Here is a 17,756-nt window from a genome sequence, read left to right as displayed (position 1 = left end):
CAATGCTATTGTTTTTAAATGCTATGTTTTCTTGTTGGTAGAGAAATCAAGAGAATTTCTGTGTACTTAGAAATTAGAACAAAATGTGCCCCCCCAAAGCAGTTCAGAGATCTATATTTTAGATTATCCCAAGTTTCTACTTAAGAGTTATGAATTGTAATGGAGGTCAGACTTTTCTATGTGTTTCAGCTTGTCACCTATAATTAAACAAAATGCCCAGAGCTTTCCAGTTGAACATAGATGACAATGAACCAGTGATCAAAAAATTGTTGTCGAATGAAACAATATCAGTAAGTGACATCTGCATTTGCTCAGAACCTCATAAGGTCCTGGCATGTATCTACTTTTCTATAAATCTTGAGCTTCAAAGAGGCTGAAAATTCTTTTTGTATTGATTTTTCTTGGTTGATTTTGTTGAATAAAGCTAATGTGCAGTCATTGAGAATGAACATGGAAGGGGCTTTGGAACCATGTGGCATTTGTCTAATTTCCAGGACAATAATACCTCTGAAAAGAAAATTGATTCAGAATATGATATAGAACACATGCTAGAGTGAATTGCAAAGTCTTGAATTCATCTTGAGCATGAAATGTTAGTACCTCTGAGACTATTCACTGGAAATCCAGAAATGTTGTCTGCTTCTGACACATTTCTTTTTCTTTCAGTAAAAATCAGATCTGGGCTGGTGCTAGCGTTAAGCCCTCGGGTAGCTGGAATGAAGCTGCCATCGGGTGAAATTCCACTATTTATCATACCAGCTTCATGGGTGACTTAAATAGTCCACTCCCAACATTTTGACACAATGCAATTATTTTGCTTTAGTTAGTCAGCATTTGTTTGTTTGAAAAGGTTGTTGCTAAAAGTACCACCTTCAGATAAATGTGCTCAGATTTGTATTTTAGATGTATTTCACAGCCACACTTTTATAAATAGGTTGGAAAATAGCTAGATACTGATTTATGGTTGACAGCTAGTTTTAGTAGTATTCAGAATTTCTTCAAGGATACTTTGACTGGTTCCCTTGAGTTTTTACAGCTCATGAAAACTCCAAACAGTTTTAAAGACAAGAGGAAGAAAAAATATTTAATGCAGTATGTTCAAATCTCAGTGGATTATCTTGTTCCAGATTTTCCAAACTAGTTTAGGTTTCAAACATATTTTTTTAATTGTTTTTTTGAGCATTTATTGCGATTGTTTCAGTGTGTTCTATGAATAACAAAAGGTGCAGTCAGTGCTTAATTTAGACATGGGAAAGCCCAGGTCCAAGTGCTAACTATACCTTGTGTTTGTATGTGTCCTTTTTCTTGTTGGTTAAGGACATGGATTCAGGGGTCTGTTTGTTTTCCAAATGGGCTCTGCAGGAAATGTTGGGCAAGTTACTAAACTTGTTTTGGTTTCTTTGTCTGTATAAATATGGATGCTAATAGTACCTACTTCATGGGGAGTTAGGAGGATTAAGTAAGTTAGTACCTTTAAAGAATTTTGAGGGGCGCCTGGGTAGCTCAGTCAGTTGAGTGACCGACTTGGTTTTGGCTCAGGTCATGATCTCAGGGTCCTGGGATTGAGCCCCATGTCAGGTTCTGCGCTCAGCGGGGAGTCTGCTGGAGAGTCTCTCTCCCTCTGCCCTCCGCCACTTGCATGCTCTCTCTCCATCTAAAAATAAATAAATAAATCTTAAAAAAAAAAGAGAATTTTGAAATGTTTGCCTTATAGGGGATCTGTGATAAGTATTATCTTCTATTACATATGTATGTATGTGTATAAATATGGTATATGTGAGTATATATGTGTATGTATACACGTGTGTGTGTACATGTGTGCATAACAATATGTAGTAGAAATAGACATTTTGATAAACCTAAAATATCTTCAGTGTTCCTTCTTATGTCTCATTCCTATTCCCATCGTTGGTTATATGAAAATTGCTATATTATCTAACTATGTGTTAAATAACAAAATGCTAAACTAGGCTCTTCATCAAAGGCATAAAGACAATATATGAAGCTGGATGCTTTCAAGGTTTTTCACTCACCCCTTTTCTCTCATCTTATCCTCAAATATTTTTTACGTATTTTGTAAGTCTAGAGAGCATTTACGTTGCTGGAATGATCCATCCAGAGTCTTCCAGATGTGTTTACATAATTCATGTTGTGTGGGCATTTCTCTGTGGCGATTCCATGTGGATACCAGGTTTGAGCAAAAGACACAATGAGGGACTTCACACAACATTTCTGTTCTTTCCCCTCATGAAGAAAGCGGTTTTCCTTCTATCTGGTAACTTTTGCCTCTTCAATCAATGTTCCTTGGAGATGCCAATAAATGAGTTTTTTTCACCATTCCTTTGCACGCCATGCTGTCTGCCACAGTCTTCCCAAGGTTCTTGTGTTTCTCTTTGTTCACACTTGCCTTGGAGCATGATCATAGACATGGTGCGGGTGCAGGGCGAATCGAAGATCAGTACAGGGAAGTCTGGGAGTCCTTTCCTCCCGAAGATGGAACATGTTCTGGACTGAAGATTGACTGTCTGAGTCACTTGACTTTCCTCTGTGAGTGCTCAGCATGGAGCACTAGCAGTATCTACGCTCCCTGTTTTACTTTTTTCATTTTAAAGATCCAATTACCTTCTCTTGAATATTGCAGTGGGCCTGCTGACCTAATAATTCTTTCATCCCTCATTTCCATCATTATCTCGGCTTGAAGTTCCCTCACATGCACACCTCGGCCAGAGGATGCATGTGAAGGACACAGATCCCCCTCTTACAGGAAAGGCTCGGATCTCCGGAGAGCCGAGTCTCAAGTGCATGGCGAATGTTTGTTCCTCATTTTCTGGGGGCGTTTGTCAGGTAGGCTGTTTTAGATTTAGATGCGGTCTCACTGACTGCAGTAGCAAGGCTGGTTGTGCTCTTCAGAAATGCTGAGCCAGGCACAGCCTGGGCGGGGCGGGGGGGGTGCGGAGGGGGACGGGGGGGCTCGGGAAGTTTGTCCCTCAGTGAGTCTCCAGGTTCAGCAGTCCTGAACATTTTCTCTCCAGCTCTGTCCCTTTGTCACTCTCTGCGGCTGCCAACACCAGTCAGTAGTTTGCAGTGTGTTCTTTCTGATACAGAACTGTCAAATCTCTGAGAAATAGACGATTCCTTCTTGGGGATTCAGCAAATAAGAACAGGTGTCGGTTTTCGTGATGATGTTTGAAAGAATTTGCTGGACTCCATTTCTGGGAGGCATAGTGCTGTTAAAATAAAGAGAATATTAGACTACAAATAAGAATGACTAGTATTATTAGCTACCATTGTTGAGAGTCTGCTGTAGGCCAGACACCATAACAAGTGTTTTAGGTATCATAGGTCTGTTGAGCTACAAAATAGCACAATGGAGCTGCAGGGTAGGTGTTATTCCTCCCACTTTACCTTAGGTGGGCTGAAGCTCAGAGGGAGGGAGATTCTTGCTCAACATGGCAGACTCCTCAAGAGAGAGGTAAAGTCACCTCCTGCTGACTAAATCCTCTCCTACCCCTGTGGAGAAGCTTAGCTGCTGAGATGCTCTTGTGTGTTTGGAATTTCTGGTACATTCTGTTTTGGGGAGGAACTGCTCCCTGATGGAGATGCCAAAGGACGTGTCAGCACACTGTGAGATGTGTGAGACTTTCTGTGTCTCACCTGGCTTGTGTCATCTGCAAGTGTGCGGTCTGCTGGGGAAGACGTCAAGTGTTTGCCAGTCAAGGCCAGTGGGGCTCCCTGCCTTCTCCACAATTTGCTCATTGGGGGGGCCTCTCGTGCTTTTTTTTTTAATGGTAAAATATACATAACATAATAGTCACCATTTTAACCATTTGTAAGTGTACAATTCTGTGGCATTAAATACATTTACAGTGTTGTGTAACCATCCTCTACTCAGAACTTTTTTCATCGTCCTTAACAAAAACGCCGTACCCATTAAATAGCAACTCTCACCTCCTCCTCCAGCCCTCCCCACCCCCCGCCCTCTGTTCTTCTTTCTGACTCCATGAATTTGCCCATCCTCCATATTTCATATACGTGGTATCACACAGTGTTTGTCCTTTTGTGTCTGGCTTATTTCACTAAGCATGCTTTCAAGGTCCATCCATATTCTAGCATATATAAAAATTCAGTTCCTTTTTATGACTGAATAATATCTCCTTGTATGTCTGTATCACAGTTTATTTAGCCATTCATCTGTTGATGGGCCTGGGTTGTCTTTTGGGAGGGAGTCATTGGACGATTTCTTTTCCCAAGTCCTCAGGGACCTCACGCCCCATGCTGCATACCCAGGGTTTTCTTTTGGAGATTATGTAGTGGTTCATGGTGTCTTAGTCAGTTTGGGCTACTGTTGTAAAATACCATAGACTGGGGGGCTTATAAACAACAGAAATGTATTTCTCACAGTTCTGGAGGCAGGAAGTCTGTGATCAGAGTGCCAACACCATTGGGATCTGGTGAGAGTCTTCTGATTTGGAGGCTGCTGACTTCTCATATCATCACATGGTGGAGAGCAGAGAGAGAGGAAGCAAGCACTCTTGTGTCTCTCTCTCTCTTTTTTTAAGGATTTTATTTATTTATTTGAGAGAGAGAGAGCGCAAGCAGGGGGAGAGGCAGAGGGAGAGAGAGAAGCAGGCTCCCCGCTGAGCAGGGAGCCCGATGTGGGACTTGATCCCAGGACCCTGAGATCATGACCTGGGCCGAAGGCAGATGCTTAACTGACTGAGCCGCCCGGGCGCCCCTCTTGTGTCTCTTCTTATAGGGACATTAATCCTACTCATGATGACTTCACCTTCATGACCTAATTATGTCCCAAAGACCCATCTCCTAATACCATAACATTGGGGGTTAGGATTTTGATGTATGAATTTGGGGGGAGGGCACAAACATTCAGTCCATAACAATGAGATCCTTCATGATGGACCATATAAAGACTGGCAGTTTAAAATCGGCTTCCACCAAGTATTTATTGAGCCCCAAGTAGAGGTCTGTTGCTGTATTTGACAGGAGGTATGTCCATTAGCAGATAATGGAGTACAGTGCCTTCTAGGGAAAGTTACCCCAGAGCTCACGCATGCACACCCTTACACTCCTTCACTCTTCCAGTCACCATCCCCACTACAGACACATGTACCCTTCTATCCCTCCCAGATCCCTTCCCAAACAGGTGAGTAACCATGAAAACATATATCCAAATACATAATAGAGAAGAACTGATGGAAGTTATGAGCAGGGCAAGATGGCTGTTCTCTTGAGTAGTCAGGCAGGCCTTGGAGAAGAGATGGAATTTGAGCCAGATCATAGAAGATGGGCATGGCTTGTGTAGGCCTAAAAGGATAGAGAGTGAGGGTCTGTCAGAACAAAGAAACCACTTAAGCAAAGTCTCAGTGGGAAGTGTGGTGGGATTTCTGGGGAAAGGTTTATGTTGGAGAAGGGAAATACGGAGGTGTAAAGGGAGGAACAGATAGATGGTAGAGAGCTTATAATTCTAGGTTGAGGACCTTGAACTTTACTTGGCATGCAATGGGGAGCTCTGGGATAGATAAACGACACCATCAATCTGAAAAAGTCTATAAGCCAGTAACCTGCATTAATTAAGGGCCACTATTGGGCTGGGCACTCGGGCTAGAAAGGTGAAAGTATCACTTAGGAAGGAACCTGGTGAACATGACAGTTTGAGGGTTAGGACGGGAGGGGTTGGAAAAGAAGAGAGAAAACGAAGATCTAAGGAAGGATGTGTAAGAATGTGATCTGAGAAGTTGGCAAGGGGAGTTTCCCCGAGAGTTTGGTTATTGTTACGAGTTGCACTAAGATCCTGAAGGGTAAGGATGGGATCTTGCTGTTGGTTTAACAGGTGGAAGCATGTGGATGGATGTGGTAGGCAGAGCCTTAGTGGAACGGGGTGGAGGGGGCAGAAGCCAATGTACAATGGGGTGAAGAAGGGGGTTTGCAGACATGAGGATGTTGAGTGAAGAGCATGCTTTCCAAATACATGATGATGAAGAAAAGAGGTGAGTATGGTGGTGGGCTGGAGAGGACAATATGCTTAAGAGATCTACTATTATTATTATTCTTGGTTATTGCTGTTAGAAGAAAGGGCAACTAAAACATGTTTTACATTGGTGGGAAAGAACTAGAGGAGATGGTGGGTTAGGAACAGGGATCTGACAATGAACTACGGAGTGGACTGAAGTTTGGAAGTGCCCAGATGACAGGGAGCTGTTGCAGGCAGCCCGGGGAGGTGTCGGAGAACCACAGCCTAGCCAGAAATCGAATAAAGGGATAAAGAGAGTTATCAATGAGGCTTCTGGAGAAGAAGGAACAGGACTTGGTATTGGATTAAAGGCTGAAAAATAAACATCTAAGAAGTCACCGAGCTTGGCTTGGGTGATGTGGTGCATTTGACATGCTGGGCCCATTTCTGCCAGACTCCCTAAAACAGCCCAGGCTCACTGTCACACATGCGTCCAGCACCTCTGACAGTGACCCTGAAGAAATGTCAGACTTGGAATTTTTCTTTGAACTGTGTCCCTTTGTATTAGGATCCGTGTTATGTGATCTTCCCAAACTAATTGTTCTGATTACTGTGCATGTCCTCTGCCATCTTTCTTCCCATGAGTGTGCAGCCACGGAAAAGAGGCTGAGTCATTAGGGGAAGAAAGACACACAAGACCACATCCACGGGGGCTCAGTGACCTGTCAGTCTAGGAGCCTCGGGCCACTGTACAATGTACCTGTTCACATCATCATTTTGTTGTCGAAGCTCCTTTTTTTTTTTGCTTTCTTCCTTTTGCTCCCTGCTTCAAACTTATTTTTGGAGCATTTTAGTGACCTTGACCATGAGATGAAGTAATGATGCCACTTCTCAAGGGAAATGTGTTTAAGATGTGCTGGTTCATGAAAGAAAATCATCAGTCAGAATTCCCCAAGGACTTAACCTTCATCTGCGTTTCAAAGAGAAAAGCTGCTTTCTTCCCCCACACAGAGACCTCCAGCACTCCTTCTTCTCCTCCTCTGTCGCTCGCCAGCTTGCCTGAATAAGAGTAGACTTTTTTTTTTTCTCTTTAGAGTCTCATGGCATGGCTGCAATAGTGATTTTGATGGCAATGGTGATTTTTATCCTTTCTCTGTGATTCTTTCTGTAAGTGGAAGAGGGGAAAGAATCAAGCGGTTCTGTCTTCTGACAACAGGGCCATGCAAGTCTCTCTTCACACCCCACCCCCACTCCCCAACCCTTCATGGATTGGGAGTCTTTTTTTTTTTTAAGTAGACTCCATACCCAACATGGGGCTTGAACTCACAACCCCGAGATCAAGAGATGGATGTTCTACTGACTGAGCCAGCCAGGTGCCCCAGGAGTCGGTTTTTTTATTTTTAATTGCTTATGATTGCAGTCTTACTTTATGGGTATTTGAAACTCTTCCTGACTAGTCGTTCAGGGTGTCCTGAAGGGAAATGAGAGCAGCCTTCTGGCGCACCTGGATAAAGAGAACACAGATGTGAAGCTGGCCATGTGGAGGAGAGCAGGGACAAGGCTGAGTGCTGGGGCTCCAGAGCTGGGGTAACAATATGGGAACCTGAGTGGCCTGAGGCAGAGAGGACTGTCCTCGATGGGCTTGGCTGAGTGCCCGGGAGCTGACAGGGTCGAGACCAGTTTCCATTGGCTGTCAGTCTTCATGTGAGTGGGAATTTTGCTGTGCTTGCTCTATGTCATCTCATTTGCAGCCTGCCCAGAAGTCACTTAGGGGCATTACTTGGGCTTACAAATGTAGCTCTCTCTTTCTTTGGACACTCAGTGAAGATGCTTCCCAGGGATGCCTTAAAAACAGCTGTTGGGCCCCAGCAGAGTCCTGGATCCCTTGTGTGCTGGGAGAAAGGGGCTTCAGGGCTTACGGTGTAGAGGGTTGATTATTTCAATACATGTCTATGGGCAATGGATGCCACTGTTACCTTCTGGAATACACATGTGAGGTGCTGGTCTTAACCACTCTGGACCTACCACTACAACGTCTGTTTTTCTTTCATTCTGGGTGAATTCTACCTAGTAAAACTGTGCTAACATTTCTGGCAAAATTGCTGTTCCTTCCTCTCTGTTTCTACCTTTGCCTATTCTTCCCTTATTGTATATTATACATACACATATATTATGACACATATGTTATATATTACATATATGTATATGCACACATATATCACACACATTACACACATATATACCATACATGTATATTACATACATACCACACAATACATACACACATGTACAAACATGTGCATATGTTACACATGCACACATATATTACATATATGTATATGTATGTGTATATATTATATATTGCATATATAATATATACACACACACACGTACTACTCCTGATAAATTTTAAAGAAAGAGTGGACCACATTTTTTTTTTAAAGATTTTATTTATTTGACACAGAGAGAGACACAGCAAGAGAGGGGAACACAAGCGGGGGGAGTGGGAGAGGGAGACGCAGGCTTCCCGCGGAGCAGGGAGCCTGATGTGGGGTTCAATCTCAGTACCCTGGGATCATGACCTGAGCTGAAGGCAGATGCTTAACAGACTGAGCCACCCAGGTGCCCCAGAATGGACCACATTCTTATTTGCTAAAGGAAAGAAACCCAACTACTTACCTCATTTGAAAAACCATGTTTTTGGTGAATTGACACACATAAATCTCAATCTTTTAAGTACTTATTTAATTAAATACTTTTTCACTGGGGAAGCAGTTGCATGGGAAAAGCTGAGGCACAGCTTACTTGTGGTTCATGGTTCAGATACGCACATGTTTTTAAATGTAATTACTTTTGAAGATGTTTGATTTCATGAAATAAATTATTCTTGCTTCCATCTACTAAGAGACAGAAAGATGTTTCATAAATTGATGTAAAACTGGTCTCTATTAGTATGTCTAATCTCTCAAATCTATGAGATTTCGATATTTGAAGAAATATGGCAAGACCATAAAAGCAGCTCTTATTGAGAATTTGGAATTCAGTAATTTTGAGAGATTTAAAAGAACTTTGAAAAAATACATAGCTAGTTTTTCATGCTGACTTTAAGTGAGAGTTGAATTTACTTTCCCATTACAATTTTTTGAGTGGGTGACACTAGAAAAGAATAATTTTTTTTAAACAGAATTGATGCTTCAGAAAATTCCTTCTTCCTTTTGAAATTGTAAAAAGACAATTTCTTTCCAAAGCATTAAGTACTAGCTTCTTCTAGAATAGATTCTTTTTCCAACAACAAGCTCGAAATGATTCAGGAAAAATTATTTTTTCAAGACTTGGGGGGCACCTGGGTGGCTCAGTCGGTTAAGTGTCAGACTCTTGATCTCAACTCAGGTCTTGATCTCAGGGTGGTGAGTTCAAGCCCCACATTTGGCTCCACACCCGGTGTGGAGCCTACTTAAAAAAAAAAAAAGAGTATTATCTTGGGTGAGGTAGGTAGAGCTCACCATGGGAGAAGCTGATAGGTGCTAGCTTTCTCTGTTTCTCCTACTCTCTTGGAATAACCAAATATCTCCAAAGAACAGCCAGGATAAAAATAACACAAAACATCCAGAGAGCACATACTATAAGAACACTAGCAAATGTGGTAATTTATTTTATGCTGCCAGCATGAGGGTAATGGAGCTATGATGATTGACAGTTCTTGTGTGATATCAGTAAGATTCATTATCTGTGGGACGTTTCCTGTGCTGCGCATAGATTTACTATGAGCTGATCCTGCATAGGCAGGCATGTGGGGGAAAATGTAGCAGCAATCTAGAAAGGGAAATGGCCTGGGATGATAGCCTGGCTGCAAGTAAGGATGTTCTTGTGTTGAAGATCAGTGCAGTTGAAAGGATTTAGGAGTCAGATTATCAAGGTAGTCACTGGAGGGCTTAATCATTGCCCTCGACATTTCTTCTGTGCAGTGATATGAATGGGAAGGATGATGTAACAATCACAGTCCCCTGAACAAGGTACTTCAGGTTCCCCAACTCTATAGTAGCTAGGTAATTCAAGACCAAGCATTTAGAAGTACAACCAAGTGGTAAAAGATTTGAGGAGTCGGGGACAACGATTAGAGGGCTGATAGCAATTATGGGAATATTTGCTTCTGTCAGCTGTGGGTCTTACAGTTCTAGGGTATTGCTCTGGGGTGCTGAGGTTTTATTGCAAATTTCTAGTCAACTTGAAATCTAGGGTCTTAGTATTAAAGGTATTGAATTTGCTACACAATTCTGAAATTATGTGGTTGGTTACACCTATATTGCAATAATTAAAATTATGTTCTGTAACCTAAAATGGCATGGTGGAAAAGAATAAGCTTTGGGTTTGGAGTCGGATGATGTAATTTCCAGATTTGGACTTCCTACTTCCAACTCTCTGTATGGGGGACAAATCATGTAGCCTCTGTATGCCTGAGTTATTTTGTCTATAAAATGGCTCCTACCTTCTCTACGTGAGGGCGTGAGAATCAAGAACGTGCTGCCCTTGAGAGTTTTGAAATAACAGTAAACAAGGGAGATTTCCTTCCTTGCATTTTTCCTTTACTGTATTGTTTTTGTCCTTTCATCCTTGGTTTTGATGGTTTGTGTCATTCGCCGAAGAGGTGTCACTGATTTAAGCCGTCTTAGCTCCTTTACCGGAAGTGTACATAATACATTTGAAAATGAGCCACTTTTATTATTCTCTACATCTTAGAAGTTCTAAAGTCCATAATTTTAACTTCTAGAAATATTCAGAAGAAATATGTCTCTAATTGGTGATTTAATAACGTGAAATTTGATTTACATATTAGTAGTTTATTTTTTCTCTCTAAACTTTAAAAGTACTTAGAGTCTAATTTATGTACACTACCTGTACTGTCACAGAGCAAAAATGACATGACTCATGCGGTTTGCTTAGAATTGGAGAACACATACATTTTACGATTTCTTCCTTCTCTTGGATACTTTTGTGGTGGATGGAGCACTGTTTGAGGATTTCATCTGGAGCATGTTAAGGAAAATTATAATTTCAAAGCTCTGGCTGGTTCTTCCCCTGTTAAGGTCGGAAATTCAGGCTGAGTTATTTAGAAAAGCCTAACTGTGGCTTTTTTGGGTTATGAAACTCAAGCTCTCTGACCACCACCATCACCATGACCTTAGCTGGAAAAAGGCCCTTGATTGAAAAGTGTTAAAGTGTCCTGTCAAAGTTTGGTGTTCTTCTGCTGCGGTATATGCCCTGAAACTAAGGTTTGTGGAGTTTCAGCAACTGGATGAGATCTATGGAGTAAAGCAGGAGAAATTCCCACAAGTGGGGATAGCCAAATAAACTTTAAGAATGTTAAGATCTTGGTGCGCCTGGGTGGCTCAGTTGGTTGGATTGCTGACTTTTGATTTCGGCTCAGGTCATGATCTCAGGGTCTTGGGGGACTGAGCCTGTGTCAGGCTCCGTGCTCAGCGGGGCATCTGCTTAAGGATTCTTTCTCTCCCTTTCCCTCTGCCCCTCATCCTGCTTGGACTCTTTCACTCTCTCAAATAAATAAATAAAATCTTAAAATAAATTAAGAATGTTAAAATCTTGTTTTATGCTGTGTTGTCATTTCCCCTCTGTTATTCCCAAACCCTTGGGAGGAATCTGTTAAATCCTACAGCCCTTCTGTTAGTGGTGCTTTAGGGAGGGACAAAAGGGGAACTGTTATTTATATCGGGGAGGGTGCAGGATTGCCTACAGTGTCGGGGCCTGGGCTTGGATATTAAATTAGATATTAAAGAAGAATGTACACCCAGAAGAGTGGCCTAGGGGACATCTAGATTGTATTAGTGCTATAGGAAAAATTGTGAAGTCCTTGTAACCGGGTACAAAAATTACTGCGTGATATAGAGGTTTGATGTTCAGAATAAAGCAATTGGTCCCTGGGAGATGCAAACAAGTTCTGTCAAGTACGTGGGATGTAATTGATGCCCCCCCCCCCGAGATAATTCCAAATATTACATTTTATTGCCTTGGATATTGACCACATCTATTAGCAAAATTCATTTCAGCATTGCCCATATAGGAGATTCTTTGGATACTCATTAGAATTCTTTTTGACATCTTACTGATTCTCTCATTAATTAATGAGTTAAATAAAATCTTGACATGTACTCATTTGGTATATGTATGAAAATCATGAATCTACCTATTTAAAAACTATCTTTTGACACAAGTTTCTTCAGTGCAGATGTGATCATGCTAATTTTTCAAATGACTGATTTCCTGACCCCTTCTTTTCTTTTTTTTAAAGATTTTATTTATTTATTTATTTATTTATTTATTTATTTATTTATTTATTTATGAGAGCAACCGAGAGAAAGCAAGAGCCAGGGGTAGAGGGAGAAGCAGACTCCCCGCTGAGCAAGGAGCCTAATGTGGGGCTCGATCCCAGGACCCAGGGATCATGACCTGAGCGGAAGGCAGACCCTTAACCAACTGAGCCACCTGGGTGCCCCCCTTCTTTTCTTTAGTACCAAATTCCCTTGTCTTGTGGGAGACACTGGATGATTTCTACCTCTAACCCTCACTCACGGACACTGACTGTATCCTCACTCTCCCACACTTCAGACAGAAAGGCAAAGGAACAGGGATTAGCTGCCCGAGGGCCCACTCTGAGAGGTGGCATGCTCAGAAAAAAATGATTAGTGCACCCAGGTCTGTGCCGACACACAAAAATGTAGTATCCCTGATTTTCACTCCTTTACTCTCTTTTAGGAAGTTATTGCATATGGGGAATGGTGTGGGCTGAATTATTAAAATTATAAATGAATCACAATATGTGATAGCTATAATGATCATCACTGATATAAATTTCAATCAGTAATAAAATCAAGCAGTTAATAGAGGGTTCAGGAACATAACTTGAAATTGACACGTTTGTGGAACCAGGGAGATTTACTCTTGGATTCATAGTTTCCAATCAGAGATATTAAGTCTTTCCCTATTTCCAACTGTTTGATTTAATGTTATGTTATCCAGAGACAGAGGAATTTGGAACATATAATTTCCTTCCACAAGGAGATAAGAGGTCAGATCCTATGATCATTTTTGCTCAAGAATGTTAATTTCTTGTTAAGATGAATGAAGTCTCCTCCTAGCATGGCTAGCATTATAATACTTCTTGTCTTTCATTTGTGATTTATAAGGAAATTGATTCGTAAAGTGCTCCTCAGGAAATACTGGATTCCCAGATTGGTATGTTTAGCTATTTCAAATATAAACAAGACTTTCCTAATATAACTTCTATTAATCCATACCGATTTCACAGTCTTTTAAAAAAACTTTTTTTTATTATTGAAGTATAGCTGACATACAATGTTATTAGTTTCAGGTGTACAACATAGTGATTTGACAATTCTATACATTACTCAGTGCTCACTACAGTAAGTGTGGTCACCGTCTCTTAACATTTAATACAACAGGATTACAGTATTATCGACTGTATTTCCCATGCTGTACTTTTCATCCCTGAGACTTACTTATCTTATAACTGGAAGTTTGTACCTCTTAATCCCCTTCACCGTTTTCACCCACCCCTCTATGCCCTCCCCCTCTGGTGACCACTAGTCCTCTGTATCTATGAGTCTGTTTCTGTTTTGTTTGCTTGTTTGTGTTTTTTAGATTTGGCATACAAGTAAAATCATATGGCATTTGCCTTTCTGTCTAACTTATTTCACTTAGCATAGTACCCTCCAGATCCATACGTGTTGCAAATGGCTATTATTCTCTCTCTATATATAGACCACATTTTTTTTACCTGTTCATATATCAGTGGACACTCAGGTTGTTTTCCTATCTTGGTTGTTGTAAATAATGCTGCAATAAACATAGGGGTGCAAATATCTTTTGAGTTGGTGTTTCTATTTTCTTTGGGTAAGTATTCAATGGTGGAATTACTGGATCATAGGGTAGTTCTATTTTTAATTTTGTGAAGAACCTCCATGCTGTTTTCCACAGTGGCTGCACCAGTTTGCATTCCTACCAGCAGTGTAAGAGGGTTCCTTTTTCGCTACATCCTCCTGAACTCTTGTTCTTTCTTGTCTTTTTGATACTGGCTATTGTGACAGGTGTGAGGTGAGATCTCATTGTGGTTTTGATTTGCATTTCCCTGAGGGTGAGTGATGTTGTGCATCTTTTCATGCTATTTTACAGTCATTTAATTTTCATCGAGGCCTTCAGTTTTTCTGTTTTCTGTTAAGCTCATCATTAAAATAAGCCTAATCTGTGATTTCCTTCTCTGACAATGTAAACTCTGGCATGTTATTTTTATAACCAAAATAACTTTGTTCCTATTTATTATCAATCATTGTAGAAAAATTAGCAAATACAGGGGTGCCTGATTGGCTCAGTGGGTAGAACATGTGATTTTTTAATCTCAGGGTCTTGAGTTCAAGCCCCATGGTGGGCATGGAGCCTATGAAAAAATATGTAGAAAATACAGATAAAAAAATGAATTCTCCCTCATGACTCTATCCCTCAGAAATGAGAACCATTAATGCCTCCAGTATGTCATTTCAGATATTTTTCTATGGATAAATGTGGATTTTACTTTATGCACACATACATATTTAAAAACATACAATCTTGCTGTTAAAAAAATCTTTTTTCACCAAAAAGAAATAAATGAAACCTTCTCATGTTGATTATAGATGTTCTAGAGCATGTATTCTTAACCATGGGCTCTGGAGTCTGACCAACTGAAGTCCCTCTTCCAGTTGTGTGAACTTGGGAAATCACTTACTCTTACTAAGCCTCAGTAATTTCATCTATAAAATAGATTTAACATTCACTACCTCCTTTATGGGTACGTTGTGATGATTAAATAAAATAGTGCTTGTAAAACATTGAACACATAGGAGCATTGCATAAATGCTAACTGTTATAATTTCCCTATCATCAAATATGACTGTATTTTGACTGGTCTTACAAGTTGAATTAAGAGAATGAATTGGGGTTGAGGTAACGGGGCCAGGAGAGATAGATTGTTTTTCTTGAATTGTCTTTAGAGATAATCAGTATGTTTGATAATCTGATGCTGTAACTGGAAAACTGTGAATAGTTTTCTTGATGACATTATGCTTGGTTAGTGGGTTGGATCCATTTACCTGCAGGGTTAAGGGTTACAGAGTGATTGCTTATAACTGAAGGTGAGCTACATTGTCCATTATTGGATCAGACTCTAATTCTAGCCTTCAGGAGACAACCAAACTTTTGTGGTTGGCAGCTGTGGAAATTTAATTTTGGTGGAACAGGGCCATTAATGATTAACAAAAGCACTATATGCTTGAGTTCATCTTAACAGCTAAGCTCCTAGTGGGTTTCTGGGGATGCAGAAGTCATGGCAAATTAAATTACATCTAATTCAAAGCAATATTTATTGCATACTGGTCATACAACTGATGCTAAATCCCATGCCATTTCTCTATTTCAGCAAAGAGATTTTTAAGCGTGGCAGGTAGCAAATTTCTGGAATTTGATCAGTTTTTTGGTCATAAAACCAGTTTAGTTCTTTGATTATATGCCACGATGACTTAATAGCCCTTTTAAAATAAAGATTATTTTATGCTAATTTATTTGTTTTCTCTTTAGGCCTCCATTTATGATAAACTTACAGCAATTTGAAAGGTGGAATTTGTTAAGGGATAGAGTATATTATTTTTGGTCTTAATTGAATCTGCCAGCTCACCATGTTTTGTTTTGTTTTTTTTAAAGATTTTATTTATTTATTTGACACAGAGAGAGAGAGACACAGCAAGAGAGGGGAGGGGAACACAAGCAGGGGGAGTGGGAGAGGGAGAAGCAGGCTTCCTGCCGAGCAGGGAGCCCGATGTGGGACTCAATCCCAGGACCCTGAGATCATGACCTGAGCCGAAGGCAGATGCTTAACGACTGAGCCACCCAGGCGCCCCCCCAACTCACCATGTTTTGATGAAAGACTGGTCACTGATTTTTTGAATATACTTTTTTGTTTTTTTAAGTAGGCTGCACACCCAGCGTGGAGCCCATCAAATATTAATTTTTGGCCATGCCTTTTCACGTTCCAACCTTTTTAAAAGTAAAGATATTACTAATTTAAGAAAAAAAACATATTTTAAAATAGTGAAATTGTCATAAACAACATAAAGCAAAGGGGTTGGAAGAAAGATACCTATTGGAAAGATAGAGCTCAGAGGGTTAAATGAGGGTTCACACATCTGGTGGATAGAAGACCTCAGCTTGGCTTTTTATCCTCAGGTTTATGCTCTTTCTGTGGCACAAAAAAGCTACTTCTGTACGTGTCCTATGAAGTGAACATACAGTCACATGAAATGTATATATGTATTGGAGATGAAGCTTACTGTTCTTTTAGTCCTATTGGAAATCAACATGCTGACTATAATCCACATCAATCCAAAATATTTTTTCTTATCTTTTAAACAAATTAAGAATGAATTCTGGGGACAACTTGGGTGGGTTGTGTCTCTTAAGGAGTCTAGTAGACTTGAACCAAGTCTTCATTGTGATCGAGCAACTTGGGGTGCTGGTTGTTCCCCTGATGGTTTACCCGGGACAGAATCTGAATATTTGAAGGCCTTTTTTTTTTGACTTCATTTATTTGTTAGAGAGAGAGAGTGAGAACGAGAGAGAACAGAAGCAGGGAGGGGCAGGGGCAGAGGGAGAAGCAGACTCCCCACTGAGCAGGGAGCCCGACGCAGGGCTCGATCCCAGGACCCTGGGATGATGACCTGAGCCAAAGGCAAATGCTTAACCTACTGAGCCACCCAGGCGCCCCTATTTGAAGGTCTGATGGAGAGCTTTGTTTGTGTGGGCCAGACACCTGTGTCTCCTGATCTGTGTTGTGGTTTCTTTTTTACTTTTCTCTGCTCCCCTTCCTGCTCGAGCCTGACCTTTCACTTGCATTCCCCACTCAGATTAATGCTCTTTCTGCTGTTCGCCACAGCTTCTTTTATGAATTATGAAGGACTGGCCTGTGTAGATTTTGAACTAAGAAAACATTATGCATAAAATGTAATAAAGTAAAATTACATTTTATTAAAATCCTCCAATTTTAGCATTTTCATGGACATCATTGAGGATTATAATTCTACTGTCCCTGTGTCTTGTCTGGAAAATGAGAAACTGATAAGAATAGATACTACACTTGATCTTAGCCAAAAGGCCGAGAAACTCATGTCATTTTGATTTCCAATGTGTTGAGATACTCTTTTTGTTTCCAACTATATTGAGGAATAATTGAAAAATATCATGGTTTGTATTTACAGTGTACAACATGATGATTGATATACATGTGCATTGTAGAATGATTACCAAGATCAAGATAATTAATACATCCAGATGCTCTTTCAGTAAAAAATCAAATGGCTTTTTTCAAGAGTAGCTGTGTAAGAATTTTCTTTCTTTTCTTTTTCTTATTTTTTTTAAAGATTTATTTATTTATTTGAGAGAGAGAGAGAGTGTGAGCGAGTGGGGGACTGGGCAGAGGGAGAGGGAGAGAGAATCCTCAAGCAGACTCCCCGCCGATCATGGAGCCCAACGTGGGACTTGATCCCAGGACCCTGATATCATGACCTGAGCCAAAATCAAGAGTTGGACACCCAACTGACTGAGTCACCCAGGTGCCCCCTCTTTTTCTCTCTCTTTTTTTTTAAATTAAGTTTTTAATTTTAATTCCAGTATAGTTAACATTCGGCGCTATATTAGTTTCAGGTGTACAATATAGTGGTTCAACAATTCC

General features: G+C 40.5%; 1 long non-coding RNA gene and 1 pseudogene across 1 annotated transcript in view; one reads left to right on the top strand and one right to left on the bottom strand.

Annotated features, from left to right (window-relative positions):
• Positions 1 to 17,756, top strand: part of LOC113928926 — a 166,211-nt gene that overhangs the window by 131,599 nt on the left and 16,856 nt on the right. The gene's annotated exons all lie outside the window — the stretch shown is intronic.
• Positions 17,017 to 17,192, bottom strand: LOC113930107 (annotated as a pseudogene).

The sequence above is a fragment of the Zalophus californianus genome, chromosome 5 (assembly GCF_009762305.2).
Source record: "Zalophus californianus isolate mZalCal1 chromosome 5, mZalCal1.pri.v2, whole genome shotgun sequence".
NCBI classification, from domain to species: domain Eukaryota; kingdom Metazoa; phylum Chordata; class Mammalia; order Carnivora; family Otariidae; genus Zalophus; species Zalophus californianus.
Note: the sequence above shows the minus strand (reverse complement) of the source record. Positions and strands in the feature narration are given on the sequence as shown.